The sequence below is a fragment of the Amblyomma maculatum genome, chromosome 5 (assembly GCF_055883805.1).
Source record: "Amblyomma maculatum isolate TAMU_Amacu chromosome 5, ASM5588380v1, whole genome shotgun sequence".
In the NCBI taxonomy this organism is placed as follows: domain Eukaryota; kingdom Metazoa; phylum Arthropoda; class Arachnida; order Ixodida; family Ixodidae; genus Amblyomma; species Amblyomma maculatum.
The window spans coordinates 160746097-160770076 of NC_139348.1; the positions used below are offsets into that span (position 1 = coordinate 160746097).

General features: G+C 47.9%; 1 pseudogene; it reads left to right on the plus strand.

Moving 5' to 3' along the window:
- The first annotated feature begins 385 nt into the window (after positions 1–385).
- LOC146190135 (exosome complex exonuclease RRP42 pseudogene) lies at positions 386–23427 on the plus strand (annotated as a pseudogene).
- The last annotated feature ends 553 nt before the right edge of the window (positions 23428–23980 follow it).

Genomic DNA, 23980 nt, shown 5'->3' on the forward strand with positions numbered 1-23980 from the left:
TTTCTTATTTTAAACCTGTGGATATTTGTTACATGTTGTTAAGTCCCCCAAGCATTTCTTCTTCTGTGAGGTTATGAAGTCATTCTCAGATATTACACACACAGCATTCAATGATCTGTGCATACGCACCCTGATGAAGATGTCCCTAAATGACTCAAGCTTTGGAATGTCGCAATATTGGGCTTTGACGGGCCAATTTATATGTACTTTGTATCCTGATGCCAGGGCTTGTGTGACAGACTTAGACATGAGGAAGGGACATGTCATGCGGGTGGACTTTTTGGGTTCTTTGCTGTGAATGACGTGGAATTCGGAGAACCCTTTGCTTGCTTTCCATGAAAGAGTTTAGATGTTACTTCAGACTGTTCTGAAGAAGTCATAAAACATGTATGCTGCTCTGCCACAGTGCCAGCCACCCACCATGGAGCCCAACAAGAGGACGGGGAAGGAGCTTGCACTACGCCAGCTGTACATCGAGCAACAACCTAATATGGGCAACTTAAGGTGGTTGCACCGCACAAGGTCAACCCTCACCGTCTGTAAAAAAAATATGGCCGATTTGAATAGGTAATCAAATACGAAGTAGGTGCGTAGAACCGCTTATCACCGTTATACCTTTCATGCATTGCCACACACATCTTCGATTTAACTCTCTCCAATTTCTTCCCTCAGCTCACGCAAAAAGTAGCCAGCAGTCACAAAGACAAACAGCGCCGACGATTGCGCTTCCAAAACAAGCAACACACAAACCTAAGGCCCAAACATTCCGATCGCTGCCAAGCTTGGTCGGGCGGCGGTTTCAAAGGGACGTATGAGGCGTCTTCCCGAGAAGAATAGGTGGATGGAACATAGGAGCGTCTCCTTTGAAACGGGGTGGTAGTAGTAGCTATCATACTCATTTTTCTCCCTATATCTTAATTATAGTTTAAGATTGGTTAACTATACCATCATTCTATTTATTGAATTTTTGTTTCTACATTACTAGCAATGTGTCACTTTTCTGCTTTTAAGCCACCAATCTTCCAGTCGTTTTTTCTAGCTTCCACAGCCGGTTTATTCACCCGGCCACTGGCATCTCTAAACCATGTCAAAACCCCAGAGCTTCACGATGAGTGACTGCGCCTGCATAGACTTCCGGATGAATACCATTACATCCGAGTATAATATGGTCAATTGTTTCACTGGAGATACCACATACAGCACATGTGTCATCTTCATTGTTAATTTTTTTTTTTGTAGTTGCGTAAGTGTTCTAAAGTACCTTGATTTTGCTTCAAAAAGTAGGGCACTCCCTCTTGAGTTATCAAAGAAAGCTTCCTTCATGATCTGCCTTTTCAACTTTCGGTATATTTGCACACTCTGTTTCTTTTCCATCGAATTTATCCAATTTTTACCTTCTGTGTTTTTCACCTGTTGCTTAATGCTCTTCATTTCTTCGTCCTTGAGACAAGCATACTTACTGGTTAGTTTCCTAGTTCTTTTCCTCCGTTGTGAGTCATCGCTTTTTAAGTAGATATTTAAATACTTTAGCTGCCCATCTGTTACTGACCAATTTCCTCAGGCGTTCCTCATATAATATTCTTCCCGTACTTCGAAAGATGCCCATCCTATATCTCCCTGTACCGCCTTATTTGTGGTTTTGCCGTGGGCACCTAGTACTAATCGTCCGAAGGCTCTCCGATTTATTTCTAATGTCGACTGTACCTCTGACTTTAGGCACAAAACCCGCATTTCCGAAAGTAAGCCCGGGCACCAGAATTCCTTTCCAAATACGTACCCCTCAAATCCTCATACCTGTTGTATCCCCACAATGCCCTATACTTCATTATCCCGGCATTTTTTATTCACAATTTGGCCTTAAGTGGTTGCTCATGCTTCCCAATGTATGTCAATCCTTTGTTTACCCATACCCCGAGATATTTATATTCTGCTACTCTGGGTATTTCATGGCCTTGTAGACCCTGATCAGTTGAGCCGTTGAAAATCATCAGACCCGACTTAATTGCGCTAAAACTGAAGTCTAGAGCATCCCCTTCGTCTCCGCAATACTTAACTAAAGCTTGCAATTCTTCAGACTCTCAGCTAGCAGCACAATATCGTCTGCATACATCAAACCGGAGAAGCGCTGCTCTACCGCCTTTCCACCTAATCTATATGACAGGTTAAAACCTAGGTTACTCTCTTGTACCCTTCGTTCCAGGTTTAACATATAAAGCATAAACAGCAGCGGTGATAAAGGACAACCTTGTCTTAATCCTTTGCATACTTGACAGCTTCCGTACTTCTTATCCCTTTCTATGTAATTTCTACTTTGTTATCCCGGTATATTTCCTGCAGGAACTCTGTTATCTCATAACCGATACCTTTTTCTTTTAATATGTTCCACAGGAGTTCCCTGTTTACGTTTTGGTACGCCCCGTTTATGTCCAGGAAGGCCAAATACAAAGGCCTATTTTCCACTCTAGATATTTCGATGCATTGGGTAAGCACGAACAGGCTATCATCTAAGCGCCTACCATTTCTAAAGCCGCTCTGAAGTTCTCCGAGTATCTTGTTACTTTCTACCCATGCTTGCACCTTTAATTTCACCGCCTGCATGGCCAACCTGTACATAACAGAAGTAAGGGCAATCGGCCTGTAAGATTTTATATGCATCCTTTCTCCTTCCCCTTTATAAATCAAATTCATTTTACTCTGTCGCCAGCTGTCCGGAATTTGCTTATTCGTAATGACTGTTTCCGAAGCTTTTAACAACGTTTACTTATACTTCTTGGACCAAGTTCATTATTCAGCTTGATCGGAATTCCATATATTCCTGTAGATGTGTATTTAGGGATATTTTTTCTACCTTTTTCCAGTTTAAATTAGTCAGTTCTAAGCTGCTTTGTATTCTGCTATCTTGTGCTGCTTCCTGATTTGCGGAGATTACCCTATCGTCGCTCTTAAATGACTCGGCTATAACTGATGTAATGTAGTTCACTGCGTTGTCTCCCTTTAAACAATTTCCCTCGTTACCTTGAATCCGGTCCTGCTTTCTTTGATTCTTTTTACCTAGCCAGCTTATTATGGTTCCAGAATTTTCTTGGTCCGCCCCTAGAGGCATCGTGTATGTCAGCCATCCAGCGATCGGTGGACTGCTTATTTTACTTTGTACGAGGGCCTGTACATCAAGTTTATTTTGTCGATATGATTCCCATTTTTTTGTCGATTTCCTCCTGAGATACCTGTGCTTTCTTTGCCTCTCGGTGTTTCCTTGAAGCAGCCCGTCGTTGTTCAATGGCTTCCCAGATTTCCTTATTCCCCCAGTTCCGTGGCGTTATCTTTCAATTCCAGCGGTTTGCTACTTTAACCTCCTTAATTTTCCTCCTTATGAGTAGTTCTACCTGTTCATAACCCCAGTCTACCATGGAGCTTTTCTCTATTGCTTCCTCTGTGTCTGCTGCTATCTGCGCTATTTGATCGTCGTTTAATTTTGCGTTTACTTTTTGTCTAAGTTTCATTTCTCTTTTCATCAAGGGCCCCATCTGCAGACTAATACGTTTATGATCACTTCCCAGACTACACTCCCCTTCGTCTATTTCCATTTTTTGCCCTTGCTATAAATTCCCTGCGACATTAGACAGTAGTCAATAGTCGTCTGCTTGTTGTGGAATTCCCAAGTGATTTGTCCTTCGCATTTTGTTTCTCTATTTACTATAACTAGGTCGTGTCGCTCACAGAAATCTAGCATTAGCTTCCCGTTACAATGCGTGTATCCATCCAGATCGTCGATGTGGCCATTCATGTCCCCCAGCAGAATAATGTCGGCCCCGTCTCCAAACTGGCTTATATCGTCACTGAGACATTCAACAAGATCCTTGTTTTCTTGCTTGCATTGGTGTCATATTCCTAAATGAACTACCCCTAGCAATGTCCTTATGCCGGCAATTGTTCCTGATACCAAATATGTTCTTTACAAGATGATTTTATTCTCTGCCTCCACCCTTTTTTTCCATTCTCGTACTATTGCACCCTTCCCAAATGTAGCCTTCTATAAACGGCGGATCTTCTATAGATCCCTGAGATGAGTCTCGCATAGAGCGTACACACCTATTTTGTCATCCTTCAACTGCTGTTCTATCTCTATACATTTCGCTCTTTTTCTACCTCCTTGCATGTTTATGTAGCTGATCCTAGTGTTAAATCTCTTTTTTGTACTTTTCTTTCTCGACCTCCTCCTTGCCATTTTTGGGGGCTCAGCCTCCGTTATTACGCTTTCTTCTGCTTCACTTCTACCTCTGTGCACGGAGCCCTCGCAGACCCCCTAAAAAAGCTACAGCCCTGCCTGCCAGGCGCCAGCCGATCTCTGCTCCCACCCTTCTGTTAAAATGAATGCCATCTCGCTAAAAAGCCCTGCCAAAACCTGCTTTATGCACCTCCCTGTTTACCTCAACCACTTCAAAACGCTCCTCTAGGCTTAACTTTCTTATGTCCCGATTAACTGTCACCACGTCCTTTTCCAGCTTTCCGTTCGATCCTAGTACCTCCGGTACTGTACATACAACTATCTGCGCTTGCTGTGTTATCTCCCTGATATCGTCAACTCCATTAGCTAAACTTTCCACCACTCCTGCAGCGTCACCATTTAGGTCATCGTTTAGCCCCGCGGCTGCTATCAACATTGCGCTCTGCGGAATTTTTCAACAGCCTATATTTACTCTCTTTCAGCACTGCCCTCATTGTCATCCCTGAGAAGGTTCCAAATAACACTCGCTTATCACCCTTTACACGTTCCAACATATCTCGCTTGCATCTGCTGATGTTAGAATATCCGGCGATAAGCACCTGGGCCTTCTTTCTCCCTCTCCCAACTGTTGGCTCCTGCTTTCGGTTATATCTGTGTCCTTCTCTCTGGGATTTTCATTCTTCCTTGCCTCCTCCTTTTTTTTTTCCGACTTCTTAGTAGCTGCTTCTAAATAACTCTGTCGGTTCGGATCCGCCTGACCTACTTTGCTTATGCCTTCCATGCCAGTGCTGGTCCCAGCCACGTGGCCCGCACTGGAATGTCCGTCCTTGTTGGTTCCAAAGACAAAGTCGGCCATTTTGTTTTCCATTTGAGGAAGCTATCCTAGCAGTTTCTGATTTTCTGCCCTTAACAAACCTACTTAATTTTCTAAATCATCCACACGAGACACTAAACTGCCCTTTTCTCGTTCAAATCTATCTAGGCATGCACTCAGCACGCAATACCAACACAAAAAGTCAGTGCCTTCCGCTTCATCTACAGAGTTAAAACGCGTAACCTCGAGATTAACCTGCGCCTCACACAGAGTACACTTTACCTGCTTTTGATTGCACATCATATGCATGTATCAACTGAACTATTTCTACTTCGAATGCTCAGAATATCCATGGTTGGTTTAGTTTGTGGGGTTTAACGTCTTAAAGCGACTCAAGCTATGAGAGACGCCGTAATGGAGGACTTCGGAAATTTCGACCACCTGGGGTTCTTTATCGTGCACTGACATCGCACAGCACACGGGCGCCTTGGTTTTCGTCGCCATCGAAAAGCGGCCGCCGAGGCCGGGATTCGATCCCGCGTCCTTGGAAACAGTAGTCAAGCGCCGTAACCACAGCGCCACCCCGGCGGTGTTTTTCAGAATATACAAACTGCAGACACCGACAGCAGCTCCCTCAGCCGCGCATTCTCCCGAGCCCGTGTATTGCCGCGATTTATGGCCTCCGCGCCCTTTCCCCTCAAACCGAGAGACAGAGCAGTTAGCACCGAACCCACAACCACTGCGCTTACGCTGTGCTTTTTAACTGCTCTGGTTTGCCTCCTTCGCGGCACGGTCGAAGCGCGACTTTTCCGATCGAATCGGAATGGACCGAACCGACGGCGTCGCCCGTTTCCATGTATTCCTATACCACTTCCGAAGAGCGGCCGCCTGCGCAACCGTCATAAATAAACTCCGTCAAGCTGCCACTTGACCTTGGCCGCCCCTTCGGATTCTCCCCCGCGACAGTGGACCCGCAGTGAACACTTCGTTTCTGGGAGAAGGAGCCGACGAAGGTGATCTATGCTCGACCGGTCAGCTCGCTGCTATAGCCTTGCGTGAACTTGACCGCTCAAACGGCCGCGTCTCCTACGACTGTCGATTTGTGGGCCTCCGGCTTTCCGGTTCTGCCTTCAAAGGCCGTTTCACATGATGCGATTCTCGCCGCAGCAGAGTGCGATTTCAGCCGCACAGCGACAGAAGGCATGCCGCTCCCCTCGCAGAGCGGCTGCGACAGACAGCGATCATGCGAACGAGATGGCCGCCAGCCAATGGAATTCAGCCTGATGTGACTGTTGTACGCGGTTGCGTACAAAACAAAAAAGTTAAAACTATCTATTTTCCTCTCTTTCCACTTTCACTCCCACCTTCCTCCCTTCCCCTACGGCGTAGTTCAGGTGTCCACAGTAACAAGTGTGACAGCTAGATACTGCGCCTTTCCCTTCCTGTGAACCAACTACTACTATTATCATCTATTTTGCATTGCTTTATATTTTGATCAAAAACATAAATGATACATTTAATCTTATACGTGTTCTAATTTTATTGTTGGTAAAATATGATGGGTGCCGCCGCTCGTGCCGCACCTACAAAAATCGCTGGCGCCGCAAGCATGTGAACGGGCTGTTGCGATTGGCGCCGCAACGACACTGCGACTGCACACGAAATTTTTCGTGTGCGTCCCATCATGTGAAACAGCCTTTAACCGTTGTACTTCAGCACGTCGAGCACGGCGAACCTGCGCCGCAGTGCCAACTTCCTGAAACGAGTCTTCCTCTATAATACTACTACTACTAATGATAATAATAATAATAATATTAATAATAATAATTAGCAGGAAATAATACTGTGTATTATTATTATTATTATTATTATTATTATTATTATTATTTAGTAGTTGTAGTAGTAGTAGTATTAGAGGCTCTCTCAAGTTAGTGCCGCGTCCAACGTGACGCCCATTGAAAAAGCATGCGCCGCTAATCGCTAGGCTGCTCGGCTCCTGGGGGCGGTAGATGCTAGCCGGAACAGCCCGTTTTCTTCGTCTCTTCTGTTGCTTTGTCCCTTGCGGAGCCACCGTACCGAGCAAACCCAAATACGCTGCCCGGCTTCATCCACTGCGACGCGCAGCAAACGCACACACGCTTGTGCAACGCTGCCCAGCGAAGGCCGCCATGTCCGCAACTGGCACGCCCCTCTCTCTCTCTCTCTCTCTCTCTCTCTCTCTCTCTCTCTCTCTCTCTCGCAGGGGTAGTAACAAAAGCCTGATTAAGAAATTAAAAGATCAGGCGGAGCTCGTAGTCAGAGTATTTAAGAAGACGTCCAACAGAAGGAGTGGTCTCACGGAGGCTACTCAGACTCGTACAAGCTTTTGTCACGAGCAGAATGTGCTACGCGACTCCATTCCTAAATATCAACAAGAGCGAAGAACACAAATTAAACACCATAATTAGGAGATGCACGAAGTGCGCTCTAGGACTCCCCATAACTACTTCTAACGACATTCTAGAGAAAATGGGGTTGCATAATGAGTGGAAAGAGCTGGCTGCCGCGGTCAGGCTGTCCCAGAGAGAGCGACTCGCAGGAACGGCGGCGGGTAGGCAAATCCTCGATTGGGTAAACCTACTAGCGCCCGGGGAAGGCGAAAGTGTCAGAGAAAGCATAGATCGAGAAATCAGAAAGCATCTATACGTCTCGCCCATACCGAAGAACATGCACCCCGTACACGACGAGGGGAGGAGAAAAAGCAGAGCTAAGCACCTCGCTAACAAATTGGACAAACTCCCGCCGGGATCGGTCGCCTACACCGATGCAGTAGCGATCGGGAAAGAAGGCGACGTAACCTCGGTCGCCCTATTGGACACTGGGATCGCCATAGGAATAGAAAGAAATCGAGATCTACCGCCGGTAGAGGCGGAGGAGATTGCAATAGCCATTGCCATTGCACGACCAGGCGTGAAACACGTCATCAGTGATAGCAAAGCGGCGGTTAGAAATTTTAGCAAGGGTAGAGTCAGCAATCGTGCTGCAAAACTTCTGAACGAGTCGTCTCTCGCCGAAAGCGTGACCATAATCTGGACCCCAGCACACGCCGGTCTCGCCGGCAACGAGGCTGCCCACATGCTCGCCCGCTCCTCGCTACCTCGGGGTGCTGCGGACGCCTCCACAACATCTAAAACCAAGGAATGTATAGGTACCTTTAGGGATGTAACCGACAACTTGAAGAAAGACCGGAGGATATATCCGCCACCGGTTAGATCCCTGAGTAAAAAGGAATCGTACGACTGGAGAAGACTCCAAGCTCGAAATTTCTTTTCGCCCCTGTGGAGGAGTTGGACGGGTGCCAGAGGGCGGAAGAGGGACGGTGCAGAAACCGAAATTTGTAAATTTTGCGGCCACGTGGCAACATTAGATCATATAATATGGAGATGCGTTCGTGCCCCAGGGCGCAACGCGATTAAAACTAGCGATGAATGGGAGACCACGCTAAGAAGCTCCGACGAAAAAACACAGCGATTCGCCGTCCGCCTGGCGGCCGAGGCTGAAGACCTCTTCTCCTAGACGAGGCCGGGTGTCCTCTGGCCGCGGTGTGACAGACTGCCTCCCCGGACGCCTGCGTGCGGACTCGTAGGTGGCTGCTGCACCATATTCGGCGGAAATAAATGTTCTTCCTCCTCCTCCTCTCATCATGCGGTCACTCCGCCCCCTCAGTGTTAAGCCGCGTGATGCGGTCGTCGCCACTTTCCCTTCCTCCTCTTCAAGTTAACAGAGAGATGGATGGCCAGAGAGAGAGAGAGAGAGAGCGGCTTCTACTACAGCTCTACGGTCGCTCCACCTCCTCAATGCTGAGCCGCGAGACGTGCGCGTAGCCACCTTATAATTATATATAATTGGTTCACGGGAAGGGAAAGGCGCAGTATCTGTCACACTTGCTCTGTGGACACCTGAACCGCGCCGTAAGGTAAGGGAGGAAGGTGGGAATGAAAGTGGAAAGAGAGAAAGGGGAGTCGTAGTGGAGGGCTACCCAGTAATTTCGACCACCTGGGGAACTTTAACGTGCGCTGACATCGCACAGCCCCCGGACGCCACTTCGTTTCGCCTCCATCAAAACGCAGCCGCCTTGGTGGGGTTCGAGCCCGGGAACTCCGGCACAGTAGTCGGGCGCCTTACCACTCACCACCCCAGCGGGGCCGTAGTCACCTTCTCTTTAAAAAAACTGATTGATTTATAGGAAGGAAAAAGCGCGGTAACTGTCTCACTTGTTTTCTGTGGACACCTCAACCGCGCCGTAAGGGAAGGGAGGAAGGTGGGAGTGAAAGTGGAAAGAGAGAAAGAGGAGCCGTAGAGGAGTGAAAGTGGAAAGAGAGAAAGAGGAGCCGTAGTGGAGGGCTTCGGACTAATTTCGACCACCTGGGGATCTTTAACGTGCGCTGGCATCGCACAGCACACGGACGCCTCTTCGTTTCGCCTCCATCGAAACGCAGCCGCCGAGGTCGGGTTCGAACCCGGGTGCTCCGGCACAGTAGTCGGGCGTCTTACCACTGCACCACCCCGGCGGGGCTGTCACCTTCTCTTTCTCTTTCTCCACTTCAAGTTCACGAAGAGAGAGAGAGTGTGAGTGGCTTCGGACAGACATCGGTGCTACGCACTAAAAGGAAAAACTACGAAGAGAGGAGGGGGCAGGACAGAATTATAAGATAGAAATAGGAAAGTGAAAGATGTAAGGAAGGAGAGGGAAAGGCGACTGCCACAGTGCCAGTTCCCGGTCCCGGTTGGGTGAACCTAAATAGAAGTGCCGTCTATTATAGGGATGGATGGATGTCTAAAGAAAACGTGAGCCAAAGTGATCGACACCAGTGTCACCTTTTCCTGGACGCGGCGATGTGGTACCGGGGTACATGGTGCGAGCACACACAAACATCTGATTTAGCAGATCCAGTGATTGCACGAGTCATACGCTGGTGAAACGAAATTAAATTACAGAAGTATCTACATTTGCCTAATTTGTGGCAAGACTTCAGGCCAGCCGTGCTTCGCTCCGTCGCTGTTGAGAGCATCAACCCCAACGATGCGCTGGCACCATTACATTAATGGACGTTTGTTCAGGCAGAATAGTTTTAACGCGATAGCGTTAAGGAGCTCGTGTCGCAGAAAAGCCGGTGTCGTCGGCGTCGGCGGCGTTGGCCATGAGCGAAAAATCCCGGCATGCACTTCATAAATAAAAAGCAAGTTCCAAGATGGGCTGGGTGGGAATCGGACCAGGGTCTCCGGAGTGCGAGACGGAGACGCTACCACTCAGCCACGAGTTCTTTTTTTTTTTCTTTATTTCCTGGCTTTGGTTCATACCATTTCACAAGAACACAACACGAATAACACAAAACAAAGTACATATTGGAAGGTCATCATCAGCCAATGTCAGGCTGGCTTCGTCTCAGTACATTAAAACTCCCGCAACGACAGCAAAGGCTCTACCCTTGAGAGCCATTCGGGAGGTTCAGCAGCCACTTTCTGTATGGCAATAAACCAATTCACACTTTCTCGAAAGTATATTCTAGCGGGTCGAGCATCCCTGTCGCAGTGATAGCCCGCCATTCTGGAGCGCCATATAGAGTGGAGGCCCATGAGCATGATTAAATCATACGGAACGCCATCTTCATTATCAATGCTTAAATACCGGATGCCGTGGGAGTCTAGTGGAAATTCTTTCTTTATCGTACGTTGCAAAACATCCCAGAAATAAACCCCTTCCCAACAATGCAAAAAAACATGGTCTATTGTTTCCGGCTGCTTGCAGATTAAACAGTGCGCCCCCCACGGTAAAAAAAAAAATCCCTTTCCTCCAAAAACTTCTTTACTGATAATGTTCCGGTGTGTAATTTAAAGAAAAATGTCTTAGCTCCTGGCGACACCTGCATTTTCTTTACTCTCTTCAAGACATCTCTGCCCGGACCTCCACTGTATAAGGTTCTGTACAAGGGTAGTGGCAAAACAATGTCACATAAATAGCGATACAGCTTTTTTCGTTTTACAGTGGACAAATATTCATTAGAAAAACGCACTGAAAGAAATCTTACACTAGCGACGACCTCCCTGTAATAACCAAAAATCCCACCCGTAGCTTCTTCGGTGGAGACAACAAACTCCGGTAGTAGGCGCCGTAGCCTAACTTGGCAGACGGTGCGTAAGAAAGGGTCCGAAGCATCCCGAAAAAACAAAAACCGGTTGACCACTTGCCGTAAAAACAAATGGCCGAGTCCCAAACCGCCGTCTTTTACCCGACGGAACAAATTCGTCCTGCTGCAGCGTTCCCATTTACCTGCCCAAACAAAAACGGCGAAAATCCTGTGTAACTTCTGTACGTTTACGCGCGAACAACTCAAAACTTGCATTGCGAACCAAAGTTTGCTGATAAAAAAAAGATTGCATACAGTAGCTCTGGCAAAAATCGACATGTTGGCGCCTTTCCACTTCTCGGCTCTCTCCCGTAGTTCGGTCATTTGCCCTTTCCAATAATGCTCGCTTTCGCGGTAGGCATCCAGCTCGACGCCCAAGTACTTGGTCGGTGTGTCTGTCCACGTAACATTGGCAAAGCGATCTGGCTTCGACGGCCACTGTCCATGCCAGAGCCCAAGGCACTTGGCCCAGTTCACCCCGCTACCGGTAACTTGAGAGAACTCACGGATACATTTGACAGCCTCGGTGATACTCTCCTGGTCAACCGTAAAAATAACGATGTCGTCTGCATACGCGAGCAGCTTCACTTCGGCTGCTTGTAACCTAAACGCACTAATGTTGACATTATTCATAAGTTTCATGCACAATGTTTCAATATAAATGCAAAACAAAAGAGGGCTGAGGGGACAGCCCTGTCGCACCGAACGCTGCAGTCGAATGGGGGCTCCCAGACTCTTATTAATAATCACTCTCGTCGTGCAGTTACGGTACGCCAGGGCCACACCCTTACATATAACTGAACCAACATTCACATGTTCTAAAAGGGAAAACAAAATTTCGTGATCGACGCAGTCGAATGCTTTTTCGAGGTCGATCTGAAGCATGGCGACCCGACCATCCCAGTCATCACAACACTCAAGGACACTTCGCGCCTTTCGAATGTTGGTCACTATTGACCTCCCTTTTATCCCACACGTTTGGTGTGGTCCTACTATATCCTTAATAACCGTTTGCAACCTTCGGGCCAAAACCTTCATAAAAATTTTATATTCAACGTTTGTAAGTGCTATGGGTCTGTAAGATGTTACCAGGCGTAATTTGTCTATTTCATCAGTTTTAGGAATGAGTACGGTGTGGGATGACCCATATGACGGAGGCAGGGCATTTACTGTGTAGGCATCGTTATAAATTGCGTTCAAAATAGGTGTGATTTCGTACTTAAATTCTTTGTAAAAACCCGCGCTGAACCCATCCGGTCCCGGCGATTTACCGGCATTTAAACTGTCAATAGCGTGCTCCACTTCTGTTTCAGTTATCTTTAGTTCTAATCTCTCTTTCACTTCATCGTCCAGACGCGGTATCGTCGCCAGAAACTTATTCTTAAAAGTGATAGCGTCTACCGTGTGGGATGCGAAGAGGGTTTGGTAATGGGCGTTGAACGCTGCTTTGATGTGGTCGTTGTCCGCCGCCAAGATACCGCCCCAATCTATTTGGTCGATGTGGTTCCGTTGAGCGTTTGCTTTTTCGAACCCCAGCGCTCGTTTTGATGGCGCCTCCCCTGCAGCTGTGTCTTCTGCCCTTGCCCTCACTAACGCACCTCGATAACGATCTTCGTCTATCAATTCTAGTTTTTGCTTTGTTTTCCGTAGAGAGGGCAACCTGTATACGGTTTGAGGAAAAACAGAAAGAGACGGAGTTAAGGACACTGCTCCGTACGTTGCTTAAACAGGAAGCTCGAGCGCCGGGGAAATGGATTGAAGATATACGGAGAACACTCAGCCACGAGTTCGATGCTTGAAAGCGGTACAAAAGCGCTTCCAGTGAATGCGGTGTTACCTTAGCAACGTGCCGTAGAACGTTATATTGCGGTGTATATCGGTAATTATGAGCATGTTACTTACAAAAGTCGCAGTTACACGAGTAGCGAAGTACGTTTCCGCTACATTTCTTCTGCGCTCTGCGCACATGCAGAGTCATCTCGCGGCAAACACAGAAGAACCCCTCCTCGCAATGTGCGGCGCTGCCCCGACACGTGGCGCGCCACTCGCCCCTGACGTTTCGCCGTGCACCCTCACGGGTTGTAGAATCAAGCGTCTTTCCTTTCTTTAGATCACTATCTTCGCTCACCCGCTTCTCCCCTTCGGGCCGCGCGGGTACCGGTGCGAGGATGCCCTAATACCCTTGCGTTTAATAAGTTTTCTCGCTTTCTCCCCTTCCAACATCCAGCGTGCGTCACTCGAACAGTGGTGTTTAGGCGACGCGGCTCCTTTTTCCGCTCACAGCGCGATTGCTAGGTGCAGCGTCTGATGCCGGACGCCTCTGACGTGATCGCTGCGCCGTAGCGCTTCTGCTGGGAAAGCGTCCGCTGCGATGTGTGCCGAGCTGCTTCCGAGGAATCATGCTTCTGCGTGGTGCTCCCAAGCGAGATAGAGGACGATCCCATCAAGGCGTCAGCCCCATGATCGCGTCCGCCTTCATGGCGCGTCGCTGCCCGGCTTTCTCCCTCCGAGACACCGAGTTCTTTGGTTCGTTCCGCTTGCTCAGGCGCACGTTTCGTTGCCGCGCCGAACGCTGCGTTGCTCGGCGCTCACCGCGTAATTCGTGAATGCAAAGTCCGACGCGGGGCGCCTCATCAGTGATTGCTGCGCCGTAGAGCATTGTCTTACACTCCTTGGCAGGTCGACGGGTGTTGTATTGCAGGGCCTCGCGCGCTCGCTCTTGTGTGAACGCTAAAGGAACACGGGAGCAAGAAACGTTGTAGTATGCACAACACAGTGCGATAATGTAGATTGTGAGAAGCACTTGTTTGAACAAATAATTACAAAAAAGTTGTACAGTGTACTTAGATGTGTTGAGTATGAAAACTATGTATTTGTGTGACTCAAGAGCATACCGAGCGAATGAGTGGGCGGTGCGAACGAGGTGCAATAACGCTATCGCGTTCCACTCTTGAAGGCGAAGCTTAAGCGTTTTCCAATTTTTTTTTTACATCGCTCTGCTTTCTACCTCAAATTAGAAAAAAAAATATTTAGAGGGTCTCTTAAAAGGAGAATGGCGAAAGCTATACCTTTTCTATCCCATAATTTGCCTCCCATCGTTAGCCTCTTGTCGACATTCGTTGCAGTGCTACACATAATTTAATTGGTTTACAGGAAAGGAAAGGCGCTGTATCTGTCACACTTTCTTCGGCAAGTGTGTTTAGACGGTACACCATCGCTCCTGTCGCGTGGCAATCCTTGGCGGGCGTTCAAGTGTGACCTTGCAGATGGCAGAGACGCATCCCGCCTCGACCAATCAAACGCGCTAAAGCGGGACACAATTTGTCCAGCCTTTCGCCTTAAAATCTTCTTGTGCAATGCACCACTTTGCTACTATTTCGGCATAAGCTGCGAAGCTAAATAAGTACGGAGTAAGACTCGGCAGTCCCTGAATGTTTCTCGGCATTCGTTGCAGTGCTACATATAATTTAATTGGTTTACAGGAAAGGAAAGGCGCAGTATGGGTGGTGATCCTTGACGCGCGTTAGTGTGGCGTTGCAGATGGCAGAGACGCATCCCGCCTCGACCAATCAAAACGCCGCTAAAGCGGAACACACTTTTCCAGGCTTTCGCCCTAAACTCTTCTTGTGCAATGCACTACTTTGCTACTATTTCGGCATAAGCTGCGAAGCTAAATAAGTACGGCGTAAGACTCGGCAGTCCCTGAATGTTTCTCGGCATTCGTTGCAGTATAGTGGTTGCAGTGCTACATATAATTTAATTGGTTTACAGGAAAGGAAAGGCGCAGTATGGGTGGTGATCCTTGACGCGCGTTAGTGTGGCATTGCAGATGGCAGAGACGCATCCCGCCTCGACCAATCAAAACGCCGCTAAAGCGGAACACACTTTTCCAGGCTTTCGCCCTAAACTCTTCTCGTGCAATGCACTACTTTGCTACTATTTCGGCATAAGCTGCGAAGCTAAATAAGTACGGCGTAAGACTCGGCAGTCCCTGAATGTTTCTCGGCATTCGTTGCAGTGCTACATATAATTTAATTGGTTTACAGGAAAGGAAAGGCGCAGTATGGGTGGTGATCCTTCACGCGCGTTAGTGTGGCGTTGCAGATGGCAAGGACGCATCCCTCCTCGACCAATCAAAACGCCGCTAAAGCGGAACACACTTTTCCAGGCTTTCGCCCTAAACTCTTCTTGTGCAATGCACTACTTTGCTACTATTTCGGCATAAGCTGCGAAGCTAAATAAGTACGGCGTAAGACTCGGCAGTCCCTGAATGTTTCTCGGCATTCGTTGCAGTGCTACATATAATTTAATTGGTTTACAGGAAAAGAAAGGCGCAGTATGGGTGGTGATCCTTGACGTGCGTTAGTGTGGCGTTGCAGATGGCAGGGACGCATCCCGCCTCGACCAATCAAAACGCCGCTAAAGCGGAACACACTTTTCCAGGCTTTCGCCCTAAACTCTTCTTGTGCAATGCACTACTTTGCTACTATTTCGGCATAAGCTGCGAAGCTAAATAAGTACGGCGTAAGACTCGGCAGTCCCTGAATGTTTCTCGGCATTCGTTGCAGTGCTACATATAATTTAATTGGTTTACAGGAAAGGAAAAGGCGCAGTATGGGTGGTGATCCTTGACGCGCGTTAGTGTGGCGTTGCAGATGGCAGGGACGCATCCCGCCTCAACCAATCAAAACGCCGCTAAAGCGGAACACACTTTTCCAGGCTTTCGCCCTAAACTCTTCTTGTGCAATGCACTACTTTGCTACTATTTCGGCATAAGCTGCGAAGCTAAATAAGTACGGCGTAAGACTCGGCAGTCCCTGAATGTTTCTCGGCATTCGTTGCAGTGCTACATATAATTTAATTGGTTTACAGGAAAGGAAAGGCGCAGTATGGGTGGTGATCCTTGACGCGAGTTAGTGTGGCGTTGCAGATGGCAGGGACGCATCCCGCCTCGACCAATCAAAACGCCGCTAAAGCGGAACACACTTTTCCAGGCTTTCGCCCTAAACTCTTCTTGTGCAATGCACTACTTTGCTACTATTTCGGCATAAGCTGCGAAGCTAAATAAGTACGGCGTAAGACTCGGCAGTCCCTGAATGTTTCTCGGCATTCGTTGCAGTGCTACATATAATTTAATTGGTTTACAGGAAAGGAAATGCGCAGTATGGGTGGTGATCCTTGACGCGCGTTAGTGTGGCGTTGCAGATGGCAGGGACGCATCCCGCCTCGACCAATCAAAACGCCGCTAAAGCGGAACACACTTTTCCAGGCCTTCGCCCTAAACTCTTCTTGTGCAATGCACTACTTTGCTACTATTTCGGCATAAGCTGCGAAGCTAAATAAGTACGGCGTAAGACTCGGCAGTCCCTGAATGTTTCTCGGCATTCGTTGCAGTGCTACATATAATTTAATTGGTTTACAGGAAAGGAAATGCGCAGTATGGGTGGTGATCCTTGACGCGCGTTAGTGTGGCGTTGCAGATGGCAGGGACGCATCCCGCCTCGACCAATCAAAACGCCGCTAAAGCGGAACACACTTTTCCAGGCTTTCGCCCTAAACTCTTCTTCTGCAATGCACTACTTTGCTACTATTTCGGCATAAGCTGCGAAGCTAAATAAGTACGGCGTAAGACTCGGCAGTCCCTGAATGTTTCTCGGCATTCGTTGCAGTGCTACATATAATTTAATTGGTTTACAGGAAAGGAAAAGGCGCAGTATGGGTGGTGATCCTTGACGCGCGTTAGTGTGGCGTTGCAGATGGCAGGGACGCATCCCGCCTCGACCAATCAAAACGCCGCTAAAGCGGAACACACTTTTCCAGGCTTTCGCCCTAAACTCTTCTTGTGCAATGCACTACTTTGCTACTATTTCGGCATAAGCTGCGAAGCTAAATAAGTACGGCGTAAGACTCGGCAGTCCCTGAATGTTTCTCGGCATTCGTTGCAGTGCTACATATAATTTAATTGGTTTACAGGAAAGGAAATGCGCAGTATGGGTGGTGATCCTTGACACGCGTTAGTGTGGCGTTGCAGATGGCAGGGACGCATCCCGCCTCGACCAATCAAAACGCCGCTAAAGCGGAACACACTTTTCCAGGCTTTCGCCCTAAACTCTTCTTGTGCAATGCACTACTTTGCTACTATTTCGGCATAAGCTGCGAAGCTAAATAAGTACGGCGTAAGACTCGGCAGTCCCTGAATGTTTCTCGGCATTCGTTGCAGTGCTACATATAATTTAATTGGTTTACAGGAAAGGAAAGGCGCAGTATGGGTGGTGATCCTTGACGCGAGTTAGTGTGGCGTTGCAGATGGCAAGGACGCATCCCGCCTCGACCAATCAAAACGCCGCTAAAGCGGAACACACTTTTCCAGGCTTTCGCCCTAAACTCTTCTTGTGCAATGCACTACTTTGCTACTATTTCGGCATAAGCTGCGAAGCTAAATAAGTACGGCGTAAGACTCGGCAGTCCCTGAATGTTTCTCGGCATTCGTTGCAGTGCTACATATAATTTAATTGGTTTACAGGAAAGGAAAGGCGCAGTATGGATGGTGATCCTTGACGGGAGTTAGTGTGGCGTTGCAGATGGCAAGGACGCATCCCGCCTCGACCAATCAAAACGCCGCTAAAGCGGAACACACATTTCCAGGCCTTCGCCCTAAACTCTTCTTGTGCAATGCACTACTTTGCTACTATTTCGGCATAAGCTGCGAAGCTAAATAAGTACGGCGTATGACTCGGCAGTCCCTGAATGTTTCTCGGCATTCGTTGCAGTGCTACATATAATTTAATTGGTTTACAGGAAAGGAAAGGCGCAGTATGGGTGGTGATCCTTGACGCGAGTTAGTGTGGCGTTGCAGATGGCAAGGACGCATCCCGCCTCGACCAATCAAAACGCCGCTAAAGCGGAACACACTTTTCCAGGCCTTCGCCCTAAACTCTTCTTGTGCAATGCACTACTTTGCTACTATTTCGGCATAAGCTGCGAAGCTAAATAAGTACGGCGTAAGACTCGGCAGTCCCTGAATGTTTCTCGGCATTCGTTGCAGTGCTACATATAATTTAGTTGGTTTACAGGAAAGGAAAGGCGCAGTATGGGTGGTGATCCTTGACGCGAGTTAGTGTGGCGTTGCAGATGGCAAGGACGCATCCCGCCTCGACCAATCAAAACGCCGCTAAAGCGGAACACACTTTTCCAGGCCTTCGCCCTAAACTCTTCTTGTGCAATGCACTACTTTGCTACTATTTCGGCATAAGCTGCGAAGCTAAATAAGTACGGCGTAAGACTCGGCAGTCCCTGAATGTTTCTCGGCATTCGTTGCAGTGCTACATATAATTTAATTGGTTTACAGGAAAGGAAATGCGCAGTATGGGTGGTGATCCTTGACGCGCGTTAGTGTGGCGTTGCAGATGGCAGGGACGCATCCCGCCTCGACCAATCAAAACGCCGCTAAAGCGGAACACGCTTTTCCAGGCTTTCGCCCTAAACTCTTCTTGTGCAATGCACTACTTTGCTACTATTTCGGCATAAGCTGCGAAGCTAAATAAGCACGGCGTAAGACTCGGCAGTCCCTGAATGTTTCTCGGCATTCGTTGCAGTGCTACATATAATTTAATTGGTTTACAGGAAAGGAAAGGCGCAGTATGGGTGGTGATCCTTGACGCGCGTTAGTGTGGCGTTGCAGATGGCAGGGACGCATCCCGCCTCGACCAATCAAAACGCCGCTAAAGCGGAACACACTTTTCCAGGCTTTCGCCCTAAACTCTTCTTGTGCAATGCACTACTTTGCTACTATTTCGGCATAAGCTGCGAAGCTAAATAAGTACGGCGTAAGACTCGGCAGTCCCTGAATGTTTCTCGGCATTCGTTGCAGTGCTACATATAATTTAATTGGCTTACAGGAGAGGAAAGGCGCAGTATGGGTGGTGATCCTTGACGCGCGTTAGTGTGGCGTTGCAGATGGCAGGGACGCATCCCGCCTCGACCAATCAAAACGCCGCTAAAGCGGAACACACTTTTCCAGGCTTTCGCCCTAAACTCTTCTTGTGCAATGCACTACTTTGCTACTATTTCGGCATAAGCTGCGAAGCTAAATAAGTACGGCGTAAGACTCGGCAGTCCCTGAATGTTTCTCGGCATTCGTTGCAGTGCTACATATAATTTAATTGGTTTACAGGAAAGGAAAGGCGCAGTATGGGTGGTGATCCTTGACGCGAGTTAGTGTGGCGTTGCAGATGGCAGGGACGCATCCCGCCTCGACCAATCAAAACGCCGCTAAAGCGGAACACACTTTTCCAGGCTTTCGCCCTAAACTCTTCTAAAACTAGGCACAAAACTAGGCACAAGCTCCCGACAATCGAAAGACTTATCCATATTGATTACTGCAGATTTCTGATTTTTGTTTACATAAGGAGAAAGTCCTCCCCTCCAAAAATTACAAGCCCCAACTGCCTCAGTTGGGAGCAATAGCCTCTCTCTGAGATCCCGCCTGACTAATCATGTTGTTGTTGTAGTAAGAAGGGAAAAAAAATGCACGGGCCTGCTACTGGCTCTGTAGCTGAGCCACCTCCGCTGCCTCGTGCGGGCAGAAGCGAAAATAGAGAAAAAAAAGAAGAGGGAAAGAAAGACGCGCGCCGCAACAACGGCCATCGTCCACCATCACCGAAGCGGTGGCGGGTGCAATGACGGCCTACAACAGATAAAAATTTTGTGGCTGGCTAGCCCCCGCAGCGAGCGGCGTTGGCCCACCGTCCCAACATGGCCTCCGAGATCACCTCCTCGCGCACGTTTCTCTCCGGCCGTTCCAGTCGGCCGGAGAGAGCATAAGTTGGAAAAGGAGTGTGGCAGCGTCTTTCGCCGCACCGCGGCGCTCGCCACCTATGCATCACGTGTTCCGCCGCAGCTTGGCGCAAACTATACAACACGAGTTTTCTCAGCTTGCGATCGTACCACAGTAGAGCTGCAAGCTTTAAAATGCCACGGGCAAGACGGCAGCCAACAATTTCGCTATCGTTAAAGTACTAATAATATAAGGCCCACAAGCGCAAAATTAGGCAGCGACTACCCGAAGCTGCATGCCTGCCTGAAGCATGCATGCGTGTTCTGGCGCTCTCTGCTGCGGTTCCGCGTCTTTTTTTTTTTTTTTTTTTTTATATAGACGCCGTACATTTGCAGGTTCATTAACTCGCTAAATACAGTATTTACGAGTGCGGCGACTTACATAGACATCCATCGCACGAATGCAATTCTCTAAATGGTTCAGCCACAGCCACATGATTATTGCTTACTTAGATGCATGTCACGATAGCTATTTTTATTCTCGCACGGTTTTAAAGCAGCTTTGGAAGATCGTAAGCACACAAGTTGATAGAGTCCTTACGAAAAACATTTTACATGTGTTTTTATAATATGCCTTATAGCAAGCTTGCGTAATAAAAAAAGTTCGATAAAGGCGAAGGGTAATCGGGGCACGTTCAGGCACCTCTGCCGTCATATGAGTATATGCGAGGTTTTCGGAAGTGATCCCGATAAAAACGGATCAGCTTATACGATCGAAAGTGAGGAGAAGCTATTACCTCGTTTGTAAACTACGCGGCCCGCCATAGCATAAATGTGCGATATTATCACGCGAGTTTCAGCTTATTTCTTGTTTTCACTTGTTTGCATATGCTACAGACTGGGTGCAGTGCTTTTATTTTTAATTTTTACTCCTATGCCTATACACGCAGAGGGCCAAGCCGAGCAAATGGGTTAATTTGAAACGAATTATGATTAGACTATAGAATGGCACTATCATACACGCCTGCCATACTAGTTAGCAATTTTTCATTAACTTTAAATGATATGCGAAGCTTATCAGAACATTTTTGGTACTAAACCTCCGCCGGTTGTAATGATACTAGCCACTTTTTGAACAAAATTACGAGGCAAACACTGTGAGCAATTTAAAAAAGACGTATATGTTTCTTTATTTACAAAACTCATGAGGTGAACAAAGAGAAAAACAAAATGGGCAAGCACAATCAAGAAGTACACACAAACATTTCGTTATTTACAAAGTTCAATCACCACATGATGACTACTTGCGTAGTTTTTTATTCGCAAAGATAAAACAGTCCGACTAAACACGCAGCTCCTATTTTGCTCAGCAGTTTTTTTTTTTTTTCCGGTAAGCTGCTTGACCAATTACTATTTTTTCTGCGTCGATCAGCTGTGGCCTAAGCAACTTTTCTATGATTATCTTTGTTGTTTCAGTGGCGCGGTCCTTTCTTGGTGCACAAAGCTAGAAGAGAGCACCTCTCGAAGTAAGCAACATAAGCTAGCGACATGTACGCTACACATGGAATGTAGCGATGTACGCTCCACTGGAATTTGTTATGTTTGCAAGCAAGCGCAGAAGCCTTAGGATTAAAAATGGGGAGGAAAACGAATGTCTCATCAGTTCACCAAACTGCAACAAGACATTGCAGCTGAGAAACATGCATGCCTTTGACCACTCGAGCATACGCTCGTAACGTTGATTGACTGCCGGCTTCACGAGTGACCATTAGGCACTCATACCACCTACACAAGGTAGTCTTGACGAGTAACTGTTTCATAAGCAAAGAAAACTATCTAGACGAGCACAATGCGTAAATTCTAAGTAGAACGGAACGCATTATGTGAACGCAGCAAGAACATCAACACTCCGCTTCGGTAGTAAACACAACACTTAAATTGTGAAACATTTCGGACACACCTTGCGGTCAGTTTTTGCTGGAAAACCAGCTAAAAATGAAAGGCTATGCGACACGCTCGTAGCAAATTTTTCGTCAATGTACACAGGAAAAGAACGAGAGAACCGCCAGCGGGCTGGACAATGCATCGACGCATAGGCGCGCACTGCCGCCTGATGGGACTGACAAAATTACATTTGGCTGGGGCGTGCGCCGATTGGAACGGCCGGAGAGAAACGCGCGCGAGGGTGATCGCGGAGGCCATGGTCCCAACCTCGTAGGGCCAGGAACTGCCACCAGGACCTGCTCGCCTCACTAATCATAGTTGTTGTTGTAGTTGTGGCTGTAAGAAGAAGAAAATGCACGGGCCTGCTACTGGCTGTGTAGCTGAGCCACCTCCTCGTGCAGACAGAAGAGAAAATAGAGAAAAAAGGAAGAGAGAGAGAGAAATACGCGCGCCACAACAACAGCCATCGTCCACCACCGAAGAGGTGGCGGGTGCAATGACGGCCTCCCCGCGAACCCAGCCCGCACAAATCCCGCGTCCTGCTCCGATTACGATCGTCAGGAAATAATCGAACTGCCTTTCTCTGCTCCGTACTGCGAGTCCATCCGATAAACAATAAACTTTTTCTTGCGAACTCTCGAACTGTTAATTTAAAACTGTGTTGCGGAAGCATGCCGGCCATTATATAAACACAAAGTGTGCTCAAAAGACTTTCAATACGCCAGCATAACCTCAATGTGAATAACTGATAAACGTCATGTTTAACTGGTGATGGCGCCACTTGAACACCGGCTCTCTCTCTCTTAGCATTCATCCACCGAAAGTAGTAAACTGCCCTTCGAACATTTTCGTGGCATGCAAAAAAACGCGTGCAACGCTCGTTTTCAGTAGCTTTTAGAAGAAGCCGGCAACTGGCCGTTATGGATTGAAACAGATAATTATTCTAAAGCTTTAAAACAGCCCTGTTGCTAAGAGCTGACTTGTTTGTGAAAGTACCGTCACCGCTGGCGTACTCATCAGCGAAGCGGAGAAGACATACATCGTCCATGGCATACAAGAAGACTTCCGCTGCGACGGTCGCAACTGCTTAGAGTGCAGATTTCTGGAACTAGAGACCGGCATCGTGTCCAACTGCAGCGGTTCATCACATGCGCGGCTAGCAAGTACTGACACCTTGTTTGGCATTAAGGCTGAACTTGATGCTCCTGATCCGACTGCACCTGAGCAAGGCCGCGTAGAGTTTTTCGTCGAATGCTGACCCCGAATTTAAAAGAAGAGGTGAAGAAGAGGTTGCCACTAAGATAAGGTCAGCCTTGGCTCAAACTTTCGGCTCTCCAAAATGCATTGCAGTCTTTGGTAGTTATTCGTGGTCAACAGGCCTGGGTTCTTTATGTGGATGTGTTGATTTTGGATTGTGGAGGGAGTTTGACGCTGTGTCTGTGGCGGTCAAGGCAGCTTTGTTTGACCTGAAGATTCCAAAGGTTTCAGTCATGGGAGCCTGAGATTGATGTTCACACTTGCGACTAGATGAGGTCGCGCGACTGGAGGAGAGGAGCTCGCCACTACCGATGTTCACACTTGCGACTGTCGCTTTCTCGTTCTATTCTGGTTCCGAACGAGTTGGGAGTAGGGGAGCTGCTGGGCGATGACAGCGAACATCGGTAGCAGCCGCTTGCCAGACTCTTCAGCTTTTTTGAGGCGAGCCCGTGCGCATGCCGCGCTTTCGTGTTTCCAGGAGAACGCCAACGACGAATAGACGGTGTCAATATAAAATGATGCGCCTGCGTGAAAAACCCATTTCTCAAAAGTTCATGGTACTTACCGGATAGTCCGAATACCTTTCCAATCTCCTCCCAGGCCAGATCCTTATCCCTGCCTTTGAATTCCGGTTGCTGTTTGTTGAAAAGGTAGGGGTATTCTTTAATTGCATTGAGAAAGTGCTCGATCGAGTACTCCGGGACCTCACTGTTTGGTGAAATGGTTTGCGACCTGGCGGGGGAGGCCGTATAGCGGACCAGTCCAAAAAAACGGTGCGCTGAAGGGGGTGTCGGCAGG